The sequence below is a fragment of the Strigops habroptila genome, chromosome 3, assembly GCF_004027225.2.
Source record: "Strigops habroptila isolate Jane chromosome 3, bStrHab1.2.pri, whole genome shotgun sequence".
Classification (NCBI taxonomy): domain Eukaryota; kingdom Metazoa; phylum Chordata; class Aves; order Psittaciformes; family Psittacidae; genus Strigops; species Strigops habroptila.
The window spans coordinates 76736424-76754115 of NC_044279.2; the positions used below are offsets into that span (position 1 = coordinate 76736424).

The window sequence follows — 17692 nt, forward strand, 5'->3', positions numbered from 1 at the left end:
TCCCCTTTGTATCCCAGCAGGGTCATGACACCACTCCCTCCTTCCTGCAAAAGGGCTTTCACCCTCTGCCATATGACTCGAGCAAAAGGCTTCTGGCTTAGGAAGGAGGTTGCCATGGAAACAGAAGAGTAGGTTATCTTCAGAGAATATTTTGTCTCTCTCTTTTAATTATTTACTATCTGTTTGAAGAAGAAGGGGGAAACATCCATCCTTCCCAAAGAGGAAGCAGAATACTAAAACCCAGCAAACGCCTTGCGCTTTTGCTGGGGATTGCTGTGGCAGGGCAGGTTGTGTGGTTTCTCCTGGTAAGAACTGCCTTTCCCAGCTATGCCTGGCTGTTGGCACCAGGAAAAACCTCTGTCATCACCCGCCCACCTCCCAGACAACACCTGAGGGCAGCCCAGGATTTGCCCAGGCATCTTTTCAGCCTCCCATTCTCCCCACTTCCCACAGAGGACTGTATCACAGGCAGCTCCTGCCAGGAGGCTCTTTGCCATTGTCAGACTGAGATCACTCTCTTTTGTCCCACTGCCACGTTACTCTCATGCCCAGCTCTCCCCCATGTCTGCCACTGAAAGCAGTCCCTTTCCCTGCTCAATGCTGAGCTCCTCCACGTGCTCACGCACTGCTACCATGTCCTGCTAGGTGTATTTAATTCCTTTCATCTTGGCTTGTCAGCTGGTTCCTCCACCCCTTTTCAAGACTTTGCTGAGCCTTTTTTTCCTAAGCCCTGCCTGGATGTTTTTCCCCTCTCGCCACAGCCTCTGGGCCTGTCAGTGTGGTTTATTGCAGCTACAGAGCAGAGCCTATCCCTAGTGCTTCCCACCTTCTCTTGCACATGAAATCCTCAACTGCCCATGCAAAACACATCTGTATTTAGTGTTTCTTCTGTGCCCAGAGACCCTCTCTCAGCACTGTCAAATGAATGAAGGGTACCACTAGGTGTAATTCTCCATCTGTCTTCCTTACTACTACCAAAAGTTTCCTTGTGAAATTAGATATACGGATTATATATATCTAATACATATATTAGATATACAAGCCATTTAGAAGGGAAGCCTTCTTAGGAAAGAGCTACTTGCCCACACACAAGAAGAGGCACTATGCAAGAACCCAGGTATGTGGTCCACGCATACATCTAATGTGGCCAACATGATCACTGTTTTCTTTCAAGGAAAGTTGGCAGTGTGGTGCATTTGGTTTGTGTTTTGGGGGGCTTTTATGAGGCCAGGTCCTGTAAAGGACTGAACACCACCAGCTTTCTGTGAAATTAAGATTAACACGAGGTGAGCAGGCCGGGGAGGGGGGCAGGGAATTGAAAGTCTCATTAAGCAGGGAAATAATTTTTCAGACTAAAGAAATGTAAAATAGAAAACTTTGATGTCTTCAAGGAATTTTCTACATTTTCCTTTTTGCTGAGAACAAAGTAATTCCAGCCAAAATGGCTCTCATGTCTGAAATGCTGCCACAGGGTTTCACAGAGGTGTTGTGTCCTGGGTGGCCCTTGGTGATTGCCTCCTTGAAGCACTGGGCCATTTGCCCACCCCATGGGGCACTGAAGATGGGTCCCAGGCATTGAGGTGCCCACAAGGTGCTGCAGTAGATGTGCCCTGCACACCTACCATGCAACAAGAGTTCAGGAGCAGAGATTGGATTTTAGCCAATGAAACTCGAAATGTATCATATGGAGGACAGGGAGGTAAGCAGCTATGGTTTGCTTGTTCTCATCACAAGAATGTCACAGAGAAGAGAAAAATTGATTTCTGACTAGCTGCAATGCAAAACACACAGGGCACCTTGTAAGAAGCACTTGGTACTTTGCAAAGTCAGGCCGCTGGATGTGTGACACCCAGTTCAGTTTATATGCATGTGATGTGACTTCCCAAATATTTCTTTCCCTGGTCTTCATGAAGACTAAGATCTGCCTTCTCAGTTTTTTCCATGTTATTTTTGTTCTTTGCTAGGGACTGGCTACCAGTAGGAACTCAGTATATGTCAGTATCTCAATTATCATTCATTTTTTCCATCTCATTTAGACATGCATGTTTCTTTTCTAGCACTTTTTCCTCCTTCTGCATATTTCCAAGCCCTCGCCCCCTGTTTATTTCTGCTAAGATCCTGTCACACTTTGAGCAGGAGCTGGCAATGTGATATTCAATATTTATGCCTTTCAGCCACTTACAGAGTAGATGTGCTCAATTTGCAAGTGAAGAGCTCTTTGCCTCTCCCCCCACCACCAAAACAGGCATCCCAGCCTCTGGTTTGCAGCATGCCTCTGCTTTTGCTTCAGCAACAGTCACAGTAATAAGGGCTCTGCCCTTTCCGTTATGCCAGTGATGGGATTGCACAGATGGACATTATGGCCTGGTACATCCTCAGCTTCACTTTGCGTGTCAGCAGAGCTGCTGAACATCGTTCATGCTCGTGACATTAGTAGGAGCAGGGAGGACTTGGGGTCTCACAAAGCTGCTCCCATGAGCAGTTGGGCTGTTGCCATGTAAGCCACAGCAGGCTCCAGCTCATGCTTCCCCTTCACTGTGCAGCGCTGTGGGCACAGAGGAATACACATCTTTTTCCTTAGCGGTTTTGTCTGTAGTTACCAAAGTCAGCAGATACAGGTCTCTCTTTGTCTCATGGTCCACGGAGCAGAATGATACAACAGGAGAGGCACTGTTTTTCCAAGAACATTTCCCTGGAGACCAGAGCGCTTTAACTCCTCTGGCTAACACTGTTTTAGTTATCTGTATTACTTCTGAAAACTGTAAAAGCTGCTGTGACTTGTGGGTTTTTTCTGTTTCCTGTTGCTGGGGAAGGGTCAGTGCACACAGTGCACCATGCAAAACAACAGCAGCTCCTCCTGCAGCTCTTCCCCTCACTTTCCTCCAGCTTGTTCGTCCTGGATGAAATTTTTGCACTGTAAGTTACTGGTTTGTGCTGACCATGGTGCAGTGGGATTTGCTGCCTGTCTTTGCCCTGCTGCCACAACTTTCTTATTATTATTATCTTTCTTATGACTGCTACTAAGGGAATAGCACTCTTCCTTCACAGAGCCTGGCAGAACATCTCCAAAAAGGGGGCTGGCAACCACCCAGCACAAACAGGCAGGGCAGCCACCCCTCCTTCAGTCAGAAACACCCATATGGGCGAAGATGCTGCTTCAAAACAAACCATCAGCGATACCACGGGCTGTGTGGATGGCAATCTGAAGAGAAAATATTTTTCAGTGAAACATCTTTAATCCAAGCTTTTGCTCTTTAATTGCAAAGTGCTTTCTTAGGAGAGAGCTGTTCACCCACACACAAGGAGGAGAAGCATCATGGAAGAACCCAAGGTATGTAGTCCATGCACAGACAGGCATTTTTATTACCCTGCAAGTCCCTGGTATAAGCCTCGCATTCGACCTAGCACAGCTTTGGTTATGAACTACCAGGTGGTCTTTCCTCTAAAATTACCACTGTCACTGTTAGCTGTATCTAGTAATGGCTGGGATGATAACAATGAAAGCGGATGACCCCATTTCTCCTTTCAATTACAACTTCACAAACACATTTAATTTATGTTCCCATTTACGCACTTCTTCCCCCACCTCCTCATCTGAGCCATATGAAGGGTTTGTTTCAAGATATCTACATGCAGAAGTACTACACACATTCTAGGTAATAATAGATATTTCTGAGTGGAGTGCAATCTAAATGGGGTGGCGTGGGTGAAAGATCAGGTTATGCGTGTATATTCCCTCTACATGCATACAACCACCCCCCATACACCTGTATTTCTTACCACAGTCTTTGAAAATGACCTTCCATTGAATGTAGAGTTAATGATACAGGAGAGACTGTTAATCACCATTAGCCACTGATTAGTTTCTGCTGTTCTAGTAAGCCCAGACATAGGAAATAAATCAGGAAGGAAAAGAATAAAAAGAAGAAACCAACAGCAAACCACATGGCATCGAATTAAAAAAAAAAAAAAAAAAAATGCAGAGAGAGTATTCTGAAAATCTCTTGGTGTCTGCTCAGTACTTGTGCTTCCATAGTCACTGCTGCTTTGTGTGTGTGTGTATGTATGTGGGTATTAGCACGTACCTGTTTCGGGAGGCTATGGTTTATATCCAGATCTCCCACTGGTCTTGTTTTTTCAAGTGTATATTAAAGGAATAAACAGTCCCCACTGCTGATACAGGACACTGCTTACCAGGAGTCCCCACAGTGCTGATATAGGCAATGCCTGGGCAGCACTTCCATCACTGTCCACAATGCATTGCAGAGGTCTGCTCGCTCCAGGGCAGAACCCCCCTCTAGCTATGCACCATGGGCCTGGAGCAAGGGGCAACCTACAAAGTTGACTATAACCCATGCTAGTCATTGCAGCATGCCCATGACTGGGGACTGGCATCCATGGGGAGGGGAAATAGGGGCAGCAGGGCTGGTGAGGAGCCGCAGCAGACCACATGGTCAGGCATGCAGGAGCTTGGAGCTGTTGAAGTCACCATTATGTATGTGTGTGTGTGTACTTGTACTGTGGGGAACCACCAGAACCCTTCTCGCACTGTCTAAATTGCTAGTCTGTCTTCAATTCAGGGCTTGAGCTGTGGCACTTCAGCATCAATGATTCCCCTAGGAACCCAAACAGTTCACAGGTTCATGTCGAAGCATCTTGAAATACTTTCCCTTTTGGGCATAGACATGCAGACACCAACACAAGGGAGACTGGGCAAATCGCAGCTCTGTCTGCGGTAGAAACCACCAGTGTGCAGAACCCTGGCTGAGGCAGGCAAACATGGTGGGCACTCCTGCTCTGCTCACGGATTTGGAAGGTTAGTTATCATTTACCTGAATGCTGCTCATACATGGCTTTGCACGTGAAATAGAGACAGTGTTGGGAGCCAGAAGGAACCAGGAGCCTTTGGTCCTGGCCCTGACATGCTGGAGCCTGTTTGAAGTCTGACCCGTAACTTGGGATTTCGCTTTCAATCCTGGACACCTCTGGTATGGCATGGCTAAACAGCCCAAAATCTCACAGCACAGCAAGGGTGTCCTTCTGGCTGCCAGTTCTGTGGTGGGAATAAAGCCCAGGGCTCTGGATTCTGCTAGAGTGATCCCTCCGGATCTCATCCATACTCCTGCTCAGTGACCACTGCAGAGGCAGAGCCATTGTATCCATCCTAAGTAACTTCAATGCCCTGATCTGTTGGGATCTACTGACAGGCTAAGCCCTGGGGTTGCGGGTGCTGGCTCCATCCCAGCCTGAGTGATAAACAGCTTTTCCTTTTGTGCTTGGATGGACATAGCATTTTACTGTTTATTTGTGTCCAACCAGGCAAAAATACTGCCTATGTAACAAAGAGGTGAAAAGGCTTGAGGGGAATTTGCACTAATGATGGAGAAAGCTTGTTAAGGGTTTGGAGGAGCTGCAGATCTGTATCCTGCCTTGAGAGGCAAATGATTCACCCTGAGGGACACCCAAAGGGTGCGGGTTCCTTCCTTCCAGCCTCATGCTTGCTCACACTGCATTTTTCTGCTCTGTAAATACTTCAGGAATCAATGCAGCGGCTAATGTGGCACTTTTGACATTTGAGGGAGGATTATGTCAGAAGTGAGTATATAAATCTGCTTCATCAAAAGTCCAGAGGCAGAAAGCAGACGGTAACTTGCAGACCCCTGTCTGCCCAGGGTCTCCTAATGGCAGCCTCAAAGGGACAGGACCCACAGGTGTGGGAATCTACGGGGCTGTTACAGCACCTGATGGACACAAGCGCACGGGTAGGGAGGGAAAGAGGCAGCCTGGCTGGTTGTGTTGTTTGCTTTGCACTGGTGATGATGCAGTGCTATCATTTTCACACTAAATGCGAATTTTCTGCTTTGCTGGCCTCGGAATCGCCTACATTCATATCCTTCATTGCAGCAATTAAAGGGCTGGGCGCTCAAGCTGAGGCACTTGCGATAAGCATGATTTTAATCAGTGTGCATAGGACAGAAGGAGGAATGTGGTTGCCTTGCTGTTGCTGTGGGAACATATGAGAGTAAATCTGGGCCCATGAAGGGTAGGTGAGTCCCTACCCCAGTATGCATATGCATTGGCTCCAGCACTGCACCGGGGAGTGCAGGCTTGTCACATCTTCCACCTCTCTGTTTGGTCAGGAATCCCTGTCCAACTTCAGCAAAGCATTGAAACAAATCACTTGCTCCCCTGCCTTGTGTTCCTAACCCATGATACCACCCTCCAAGACACCATGCACCATGCAGATATCCCCAGCACATTGCAGGACAAGCTGAGCATCCCTCTGACGAGGAGGCAGGGCAGAGGGAGAGGCCCACACTGCACACATAGGATTTCCAGGCAGAAGGAGGCAATTACATAGGTCCCTGCTGTGAGACCACAGCTGAGGTTGCTCTGCACCGGTGGGCAGGAGAGTCTATTTGTGAAAGTGCTAGGAGAGACATCAGCATGTAAGTACTTAAGCACTTGCAGTGTTTGCCTAAATCATAAAGCTTGTGCTGCTGGATATGCTCGCAGATCCCCTCTGCCTCTCCAGCAGGCTTAAACGTCCCTCCAAAGGGGAACGGGGCCCATGTCATTTCAATCCTTGCTTCTTTGCTTTCCCTCAGTGCGGCTCAGCGCCCATGTTTGCAGATAGGAGACCATCCTGCCACTCTGGCAGTAGCTCTCCCTGCTGCTACCACAGCACTGTGGGGGACACAGCAGGTGACATGGGCAAAACCTCCCCTGAGAGATGGAGTGGGGAGGGGCCCCCCACTTTTGTGCCCCACATCAAGGGATTTCTCTGTGCAGGGACATCTGCAGGAAAGGAACACTAAGGGAGAGACAAAGCCCATGTCAAAATTGCAGGACCCAGCGGGAGGGAATGGGGGGTGTGAGTATGTAACAGTATTTCTGGGCAGAGACAAACTTCCTAGGTCATCATTTCAGCTCCTCCTTGAATTTATCCCTATTCCTTCCTACACACCTCTCCTCTTTTCATCCCTTTCTCTTCTGAGCTCATGTATTTGGCTTTCTGGAGAACACAGGGGAGTGAGTTAGTTACAAGCCCCTTTCATCTGACACGGGGACTACTTGTGCAGGTCTCCTTACACACCTTGACCTATTTGGGTCCCTCAGCATGGAGATTCATGTTTTTTAAGCCCCTTTCAAGTTCAGGAGTCACCACTGTGTTAATGCTCCTTGCCTGAGACAAATGCCTATGCTGAGCCAGTCCCACCCTCAGCTTTCAGCACCACTTCTGCTACATCCTCTGTTGAGGGGACTGGTGCATACTGCCTCCAGAGACCTCACCAGTCACTTCAGGGACCCATCCCTCTCCCACCCACAGGAAGGGCTCCATGTCCTCTCAAAGCCCATCTATCATCACAGACACTAGAAGGCACGAAGGGTTGTCCTTTTTCAAATACTCCCAGTATGTCTGAGCATTCCCCGCAAATGTCCTGAGGAGGGAAATCCTCTGTCCATGCTGCCTCTGGAAGTGGGAAGGGAGAAGGAGATCTTAGCTGGATCATGCTGGCTGCGTGTGTTCTGTGTCCAAGAACCAGGCTTAGGGCATGCCAGTGTTCAGGGTGATGGGCACAGAGTGAGGAGGCAGTGCCAAGTGTCAGGCAGGGGTGAATTCAGCCCATAGGGCTGTGGACCACAGTGGGCTGTGGAGACAAACCTGAGCTTGCTTTGGCAGAGGTACTCAAGGCATGCATTTGTGAAGCAATGGAAGCAAAAGGCTTCAGCATGAGCTTCCCAAGTGCACCCGAGACATGGGACCACACAGGTCTGTGCTAGGGTAGTTTCCCTGTTCCCTGCAGCCAGTCCGGCATGAAATGAAAGTAGCCTGGGACAATTTCACCCACCACAACTGTACCACTGATGGCCACAGAAACATGTCTCATACCTATCTTACTCCTTGACTCTCCATTCCTCCATCTGAAGTCCCTGTCTGCCTCGTTTCCCCATTTTGTGGCCCACACATTTTTTGTGGCAGTCAGAGGTGGTAATTGCAGAGAACACAAAAATCAGAGGAGCGGCTGGTTTTGTTTCCTTCACCAGTTCAGAGAAGATCTTCAATCCAGATTAGCTACCATATCTCAATGCTCATCCTGTCCTCACCAGTGAGTTTTATCTCAGAGGGATTTGAACACTTTCCCTGTTTTCCTGGATGTTTTAGCAACAGCACTGCTCTCTGTTCAGGCAGGAGGCTGGGGTAGCCTTGGCAGGATCCTGGTCATGGATTACCCCATGCATACCTACAGCACAGCTCTGCAACACATGTCGCCTCCCCAGCACGCATGGTCTGGGAAAATGAGAGTTGCTTTTTGTACACAGGTCAGCTATTCAGCACAGTCACAGAAGAGCTGGCTTTGCCCAGAATGGGCTACAAGATACATATACACACCTTCTCAACCTTCTGCTTCCCAGCCAGGGGACAATGTGAAGGACAAGGTCAGGGAGAAGGTGGTTGGAGAGGATGTGGGCTCTTCCCTGCATTAAGCGTAGAGTTCCTGTCCAGTGGGATCATCTGTCAGGCCCTATCTGACCTCTCTAAAAAGCACCTTTTCTGTCTGGGCCAGTACTTGGGAAGGGAGGACAGGTACAACAAGCACAAGTGAGCCAGGGGTGTATGTTCATTATTAAAAAGCTAATAAAAAACTTCATCTGTTTGCAACCCACGGCCTCTGAAGCAAACTGTTATTTCTCTTTTTGTTGTGAACAGGTAGACTTCCAGGGCTCAGGTGTGTAAGCGGGTCAGCAGATGCTTGCATGGTGGAGTGAAGGGGCCACATTTGTGCCTGCTGCACATCCCAAAGGTTCATGTCAGCCAGGGCTCCCTGCTGCAGAGGGGAGGATAAGCAAGACCTTGGTCGAGGCAGACATAGGCTTGGATATAGAGACAGTGAATTCCCTCTCCCGCCTTCAGAAATATGGATGAAAAAGGAGCTTTCTCCCTCACGCTGGCTGAGCTTTGTGCTCAGCCTGTCCTCCTCCCACTGTGCACTAATGACAGCACAAGGAGGAGAGGAGCTGGAGATTGACAGCCATGAGGGATTTCTGTTGCTGTTTAGGTCAGACCTTTCTCAATCTCTTTTCCTGTTTTTTCACATGTTTTGCCATCTCCCTCTTTTCCTTCCTCCACCCATTCTCCAGCCCCAAACCTCTCCCTCAAACTCTCTCCCTTTTGTCCTAGTCCTTCTTGCCTTTTCTGTAAGTGAGGAATTAAATAAGCCTCTGCAGAGACAAACCCAGGTAGTAGCTTCTCCCTTTATTCCCTGGCTAGGACATCAATACAATTAAATAAGAAGCACCTCCTAAGGACACTGTATTTATTTTCATATCAAGACCAGCATGTACCAGGTCAGGGTTTTGTGAGCATCCTTATTGCTGCATGCTTGCTTGCAATGCATGAGCTCAATGTGAGGTCCCTGCCACCTGAAGTGGCAATAACCACCCTCTAGTCACTGCCCCACACGCAGGGCCAGGGAAGGTGGGATCTGACCATCACCAAGAGCTCCCCATCACTCTGATGGGGCCCACCTGGAAACTTGGTAATAAAAAGAGTTATAGGGTGCCAGCCTCAGGGCATTTGCATTTAGTGGGTAATTGTGGAACCTGAAGGTAGTAGGAATAAATAAAAAGGGCTTCTCTGCATCATGGGGCTTCCTTGGCTGGGGCTGTCCCTTGGTGCTGCTACCTTGCATCTGTGCCATCAGAGTAAATAAACCTCCTCTTGTAAATGCTGACCTCAAGCTGTGTAGTAAATTCCAGTGCCAGCTAAACCTGTGCTTAGTCACTCACAGCAGTACATTGCTTCGTGGTATGATGCTTGCTCTATTGCTTCCACTGCAAGCACCAAAGGAAAGGCTGCAAGATGCTTTTCTTTGGATCTCAACTCCAGCTATGCTCCAGCATCTGGTCAGTTTTGGGGGATTTTATTGCTCACTCTCACTCCTTGCATTGTAAAAGTAGCAAAGTTTGCCATTATGTTTTATGCCATGTTTCTACTTGAGAGCTTACTTAATCTTTGCATTTTCCTCTCCCTGCTAATCTCAGGATTAAGAAAAAGCTGTGCAAGTATGACTTCAGCTTTTAGAAATATTTTCTTTTTCAAAAAATAAATCTAAAAGTTAACCTGCAATGAGCAATGCTTTTTATTTAGAACTGAATTCATGAATTTTAACTGAAGATGGGCATATTGGGCATTAATATATGTATAATTATGCAAAACCACTGTTATGCCTCTAATGAAAATTAGATTCTACCACTAAGGCTGTGTTTGGCGATAGTGTATATCTTCATTTGTGCTGTTTTTTTTTTTTTCCTAGCTGCATGACCTAGGATTACAGTTGCTATGGTGATAAGACAGTTAGTGAAGGAAAGAGTGAAAGGTAAGTTTGTACATCTGCCTGTGCGGTGAAGGGGGGGAGGGGGTTGGCAGTCTCCTTCCTTGGTGCTGCATCCTCCTCCTGCTATTGCTGAGACTGAAAAGCACTATTGCACATGCTATGGTATTTTCTGAGAAGCTCGAGGATGGGTGCTCAAGCAATAGTAGCAATGTGGGGTTTTTTCCCCAAGCATTATGTGTGTGCGTGACGAGGCCATGGGACTGCTGTGCTGGGACTGGTTTTTTAGTGGTGCAAGAGAGGGCCAATCCCCTGTGTGTGTGCTTGTGCCAATGGCCTCAGAGGGGTTTAGAGGTGGGGGTGGCTGGGCTAGTGTGGCTGAGAGTAGAACCTTTCAATTACTCTTACGTATTTGTTGACCTGTGTTTGTGATCCTGTGTACTGTGGGCTTGGAGCTGGTGATCCTGAGCATAAGTGGCAGCTTTGGCTTCCTTCTACCCTGAGTTATGTTACCAGCCCTCCTGCTGGGGCTTGCTTTGTGGTGCTTGCTGCAGGAGAGGCAGCATCCCCCAAAACCCTTCCAGCAGCCAGTGCCAGCTCCAGACCTGAGCAACTAGCTCAGGAGTGCAGTGGTTGTGTTGATAAGTAATTGATAACAGAGAAAGTTTGTCCTTGGTGCAGCTTTTGCTATTGACAAGGAGCATTAACAAAGTCTTGTTTCTCTGAAAATAGCTGCCCAACACTCCTAGTCTGTGTGTCTCCTAGCCTGTGCTCTGCAGCCAAATCTCTCCCTGAATTTGCTCTGTGTTGTGTGGGAAGTGCTTCCCTGGCTTCCTGCCTGTCTGTCCCATCCTGCTGCCCCTGCCTTTCTCTGCACCCCTCCAACAAAACTGCCCTCACCGTTCGCTTTCAGCTCCTGGTGGAAATGCTTACCATGGAAACTCAGGCTGACCAGCCTTGGTAATTGCAAGACTGATTCAGATATGTTTTTTTGCAATTGCCTATTCCAAAATAGCTGAACAGCTTATTTCTCTTTCCTCCTGAAACAATAATGGCTGCTATCACGACCAGCTTAGAGAGTTTTCACCTGATCCTCCTAGCAGCAATGCTTTTGTAACTCTGTGGAGCTCTGGGTCATATTCCTCTCTTGGGTACATTGTGGATTAACATACTGAGGGCTGGTGAGTAAGTTTCAGGCTCTCACCAATTGGTCTCAGTAGCCTTGAACATCTCCTTGGACTTGTTAAAATTTTTATTAGGTATGGATTTTCCACCAGAGGTCTTATTGTGATTATCAAAAGACAAAAATGTTTTAAAAGAGTCTCTTCTCTCCTGCCCTGCCATGCTTTGTGCTTTTCCTCAAGTGAAATCCTTGCCAGTTTGCAGCCTATCAGCAGTGCAGCTGCTTGAATACAAGCAGACAGCACTCTCCCACTCACTTGCACAGGGCTAAGGCAAATGAGCTGACTGACAGGGACAATCCTGTGCTTGTACTGCTCTCTCCCTTTGAGGAAAATTCTTCCAAGCCACTAAACCTCTGAGAAGGGGTCCTCTTCATGCTCAGCCACCCTTCCACCCACAACCATCAGTATCCATTAGTGGCTACACAAAATGCCTGTGCTCACAGAGGACTCCACAGCTGGGGAGAAGCTGGGAAAACCTAATGGGTGATGGCCAGTGGGGACTAGAAAGCAGGGGGAGTTGCTTGTCAGTCATAAGAGTGGGAGTTTGAAGGAGCTGTATTGCAGCCTGTTGGGAGAGTTGTTGCCACCCTCTCATGGGAGAGAAGATACACTTGGGGCTAAGGCTTTTCTAGCTCAGAAGCTGGGGAGCACTGAAATAACAGAGCAGCTGCCTCACCTGCTCCTCCTGTGGGAGCCTGTCTTCCTCCCAAAACCCAAATACTGTGACAGGCATTGATGGCAGAAGAAACCTGCAGCTTTCTCCCCACTGCTCAACAAACTAAACTTGCCTGTGTCTTCTCCAAACCACAGGGCTCAGCAGAGCTGGCTGCCCAGCTTTCCCTTTCAGGAATATTTCAAAGTGTTGGCAAGGGTAGCCTTGAGATCAAGAACATGCTTCTGTGTGCAAAACCTGAAAAAAGCAAGAAAATAAAGAGCTGTGCAAGGGAATGTGCAGCTCAGAAGAGAAGGAGCAGAACAAACTCTCACATTTTTGACTCCTCTTCCTGAAGTGGGTATCCTGGTTTCATCTGGGATAGAACTAATTTTCTTCCTAGTAGCTGGTGCTGTGGTGTGTTTTGGCTTTAGTCTGAGAATGATGTTGATAGCAACAACTAAAGCATTGGTGTGTTAAGTAGTGCTTACCCTGCTCAAGGACTCTTCAGTCTCATGCTCTGCCAGTGAGGATATACACAAGAAGCTGGGAGGGAGCAGAACCAGGACACCTGATGCAAACTAGCCAAATGGGTATTCCTCACCACATACCTCATGCCACATCATGTCATGCTCAGTATAGAAACTGGGCAGAGTTGTCTGGGAAGGACCTATTGCTGCTTGGGGACAGGCTGGGCATTGGTTAGCAGGTGGCGAGCAATTCTATTGTGCATCACTGTTTGTTGGGGTTCTTTGTTATCTCTCTCTCTCTCTCTGTTATTTCTCTTTTAATTATTATTATTTTTAGCGTTAGTATTATATTATACCTCATTTTAATAATTAAACTCTTCTTATCTCAACCCATGGATTTTATCTTTTTTCTGATTCTCATCCCCATCCCGCTTGGGGGGAGGAGTAAGTGAGCAGCTGCATGGTACTTAGTTGCCAGCTGAGGTTAAACCATGACAGTGGGGAAAGCAGAAAGGTGGGAAAATAAATGGCTCTTTCTTCTGAGGATCCATTCTGGCTGGGTCCTGCTTCAGCTGTGCCACATCTCAAGGTGCCCTTGCATGATAGATATGAAGCTCTGCAAGTGGAACTGAACGATAATGAGGATGATAGTTCACCTAGCTTGGACATGTCACTGAGGTTTAGTAAGCCTATGTCCTGTGTCAAAACTGCTTCCATCAAGAAAAAAAGATTGCTCATTGCTGTAGGAGACTCCCTTCTGAAGGGAATAGAAAGCCCAACATGCAGACCAGACCCACTTCTTAGGGAAGTCTGCTGGCTTGAGTTAAAGATGTGAAGAGAAAGCTGGCAGCCAGTCACAAGGGGTGTTCCCCAGGGCTCAATACTGGGGTCAGCTCTGTTTGATATCTTTAGCAATGGCCTGAATGAGAGGATTGAGTGCACCCTCAGTAAGTTTAGAGATGACACCAAGCTGGGCAGGAGTGTTGATCTCCTGAAGGGCAGGAAGGTTCTGCAGAGGGATCTGGACAGCCTGGGTTCATAGGCCAAGGCCAAAGGTATGAGGTTCAACAAGGCAAAGTGCTGGTTCCAGCACTTGGTCCATGCAACACCACAGGCTTGGGGAAAGCAGCTGGAAAGCTGCTTGGCAGAAAAGGACCTGGGGTGCTGATTGACAGAGCTGAACATGAGCAGCTTGTACCCAGGCAGCCAAGACAGCCAACAGCATCCTGGCCTGTATCGGCACCAGTGTGGCAGCAGGGCCAGGGCAGTGATCATCTCCCTGTACTCAGCACTGGTGAGGCTGCACCTCAAATCCTGTGTTCAGTTCTGGGCCCCTCACTACAAGAGAGATATTGAGGTGCTGGAGCGGGGCCAGAGAAGAGCAACAGAGCTGGTGAAGGGTCTGAAGCACAAGTGTGATGAGGAATGACTGAGGGAACTGGGGTTGTTTAGTCTAGAGAAGAGAAGGCTCAGGGGGAACCTTATTGCTCTCTACAACTACCTGCAAGGAGGTTGTAGTGAGGTGGGGTCAGTCTCTTCTCCCAAGTAACAAGCAATAGGACAAAAGAAAATGGCCTCAAATTGTCTTAAGTGGGGTTTAGATTGGATTTTAGGATAAATTTCTTCACTGAAAAGGTTGTCAAGCATTGGAACACGCTGCCCAGGGAAGTGGTTGATTTGCCATCCCTGGAGGTATTAAAAAGACATGTAAATGTGGTGCTTAGGGACGTGGATTAGTGGTGGACTTGGCAGTGCTAGTGCTTGGGCTTGATGACCTTAAAGTTCTTTTTCAACCTAATCGATTCTATGATCTCATCTATGAGCTGAGGTTTGCCAAGATGTGGTCCCTCTTGCAGCCAATGACTGGGGTGAAGGTAAATGCAAAGTAAAGGCAGATTTGTTGCATGGCCTCTGGGCAGTCTGGTTAATGCAGCAGATTGCCTGGTACTAGTGAAGTGTCAGATGGTAGCAATTTTTATGGTGGAGGCATTAAGCCTCTTGGGCTTAGTTATGGTGTGGGTCCAAGCCCAGGTCAGCAGTATACCAAGTCATAAACACCAGGCTGAGACTTGGGAGTGGCCTGTCTAACAGCTTTGGGCTTCAGTTTGGATCTGCCAGTGCCATGCCAGAAAAATCAATATAGCATCGAGCAGTGTCTTCATCAGTCTTTGACTTCTCTGATCTCCTCCCTTAGCCTTCTGCAGGTCAGAACTGAGATGCGTATGTACATGCAAACTCGCAGTGCCTCTGCCAGCTGGGTATAAACAGTGGGCTGGAGGCCACCTGGGTGGCTGTCAGACTGCCTTCTTCTCTGGAAGAAAACCTGCTGCAAAAAAAAAAAAATAACAGATAATTTCATGATTTCCCCTCTCCCTTCTGTAAATATTCATCATAAGTGGTTAAAAGGGAGCAGCTGCAGATGATGAATCCTGGCTTGTCATTGTCCTTCATCAGGAGGATGGCCTAGTCAGCACTCAAATATCCTTCCCCTCTGGTCCTCTGCTGCTTCTGTGCACTGCATCCTCATGCTGCTCAGACATCATAAAGAGCATGTAGACAGGGATGCAGCAAACATATGCTGTGCCTGCGACCATAATCTCAAATAAGCTAGTCGGGTGCTTAAGGGCAGAAGCTATTACCTGCATAGGAGCAGTTGGACAGATGCAAGGTGGCCATGTGGAGGGGTTACCATCAGAGGCCTGGTCTTTTGTAGGGAGGAGTGGGCAGTGGGGTCGTAAGAGGTCACAGCCTGAATTTTACGTCTTCAGGCAGTGATGCAGCAGCATGGCTCCATCACAGCCCTTGTGTTCTGCCCACAAGAGTGCCATCAAATACAGGCATGTCATCTTGAGGACCAACAGGTAGCTGGGAGCTCTGTGGATGGAGCTGTCAGGGTCCTGTGTGCTTGGCAGGGAAATGAGAGATGTGGCAAATCCTCCTCATTGCAGGACAGAAGGAAATGGTGGTGTGTAGGAGGGATGCAGCTGGCTGATGAATTGCCCACCTGCTTTGGGATCCAATGTAATTGCAGTGTTGATAAGCAAGTTATCAGTCACAGCACAGCAAATAGATGGCAACTTGGGGGTATTCTGGCATTTTTGTTTTGTTTTTCTCAAAAGCCATGTTATGTTGTGATGTCCCTTTACATCAGATGCCTGTGCTCCCAGATTGTCCCAGGTCACCAAGGGAGCAGAGGCAGTGTCCAGTTCCCATGCGCTGGTTGGCAGTCTGCTTCTCTTCTGCAGTTTGTCTTTTGGCAGCTGAAATCAAACCATAAATTGCCTGGCAGTTTTAATACATAGGGCATAGCTTGCCTGCCTGAATCTTTACTTTGTCTAAGAAGTCATGACTTCTCTGAGCTTGCTGCTGAGAGTGCTGGATGAGGCTGCTCTGATCAGTGCAAGGGAAGGTTTGCTTGACCCTGCAGCTGGTGCGCTCCCCACACTCCCTCCTTCAAACCTGTGATAAAGGCATATGCACCTATTTACCAAAGCTCAATTTTTCCCACTAAGGTTTTCTTCTCATATACAATAGGGTAAAGAAGGGTGTGTGTTTTCTGTTTGGTTCTCTTTGGTTGGGAGTAAAGTTTTTTTGGCTGGAAGTCTGGTGCCTGGGATTTAATCTGCAGGGGCCGGGCTCTTGCTGTGACTGAGCAGTGCTAGTGACCTCTAATAGACAGCTCTGAAAAGCCTCACTGAGGGATGGAGGCCTTTTACACGTGAGGTTTTATTGTTATGGTCATTTTTATACACAGCTACTGTGAATGTGGCATTAAAGAAGTCTCACACATCTTTAAGGCAGTCTTGTTACTTATGACTTGTGTACTTGCTTTTGCATTTCTATTCCTCCTTAGTCAGGAGGAAAGCAGCAGCTGAAACACCCCAATATGTTGATCTTTATAGTATGTCCATTTTCGTTGGCATCTGAAGAGTGGAGAAGATGAAACAGATGCAGGAGGGGCAGATGGAAAATGAGCACTGTAGTCAGCTTCTTAGTCCTCTTTAAAAAGCACTTTATCAACCAGGGCAAGCACTTTCACAAATCTGTTTGTGATTTGAAGCACACAGATCATTTTAAGTGCTGGTTTGTTTTTAAAAATTGGAGTAGTCATGTCCACATGGAAGATGAGCCTTTCTTTTCCCCTAAATCAAGGGGGAGAGATCATGAGTGTGACAACCTACACAGTAATGTACCCTGCAACTCGTATTGCTAGTAAAAGTGTTTGACATCCTGAGATACCTGCTGAAAGCAAATAATTTGTGCTTACAACTTGATGGGTGTTGGGAGAATTTGATATATCTTTTCCTATATCCTCTTAAGGCTTCTTTTTTCTTTTCTCTATGGCTCTTGTCTCTTGGTGTGAACCCTAGAGGTGGTCTATATAGGTGTGCTTTTTCAAAGCTGGGAAGGAAACAGCACTTCAGCTTTCCCTACATCAGCCTTTTTGGGATACCTAAAATACAGCACCTTATTCAAAGGACATCTGATTAAATTCAAAGATGGTAAGCTTGGAACTAAGCTCCACACCATTGCTAAGTAAAAGCACACTGTAAAACAAACTCCCTGCTCCAGAACAGCACCAAAAGCAGGATCTCTGCAAGATTCATTTCGGCTGGACATGCGAGAGGTGACTGAGAAAATCCAGAGGTTTCGCAATAAATAATATTATTTACCAATAGTATTATAAACCCTATGCTTCAGTTCCTCAGCCTGTTTCTAGTTTTTTGAGCATGATAACACTAACACAGAAGATCAATGCTTCTGCATCACTTACCTTCTCTACAGCATCTGGTAGTGGCCACAGGGAGGCCAAACTGAGTAGAGGGATTTTCCTGGAACAGCAGCCCCATGTTTTTCCAGGGAGCTGCACATCTCCTTCCCTTGGTCCCTCCTTACTTGAGGCTGTCAGCAATGTTTACAGGAAGATTAAGTGAACCAGAAGGTTGGCTGATCTATGGCTTGACTTAATGCTTCCCATTCCAGATGAATGAGTAAATGGGGGCTGTCATGTTGTAACCAGGACCTCAAGCTGACTCATTTGTACATCCT

At 47.4% G+C, this 17692-nt stretch overlaps 1 protein-coding gene across 2 annotated transcripts in view; it reads left to right on the plus strand.

Annotated features, from left to right (window-relative positions):
* Positions 1–8715: 8715 nt before the first annotated feature.
* Positions 8716–17692, plus strand: part of GRAP2 (GRB2 related adaptor protein 2) — a 109429-nt gene continuing 100452 nt past the window's right edge. Inside the window, exons 1-2 of one of the 2 annotated variants that reach the window (XM_030480391.1) lie at positions 8716–8807; positions 10320–10382. The gene's annotated coding sequence lies outside the window, so the exon portion shown is untranslated. Of the gene's footprint in view, positions 8808–9838; positions 9910–10319; positions 10383–17692 lie in introns of those variants that run through there. The other variant, XM_030480390.1, reaches the window with a different exon arrangement.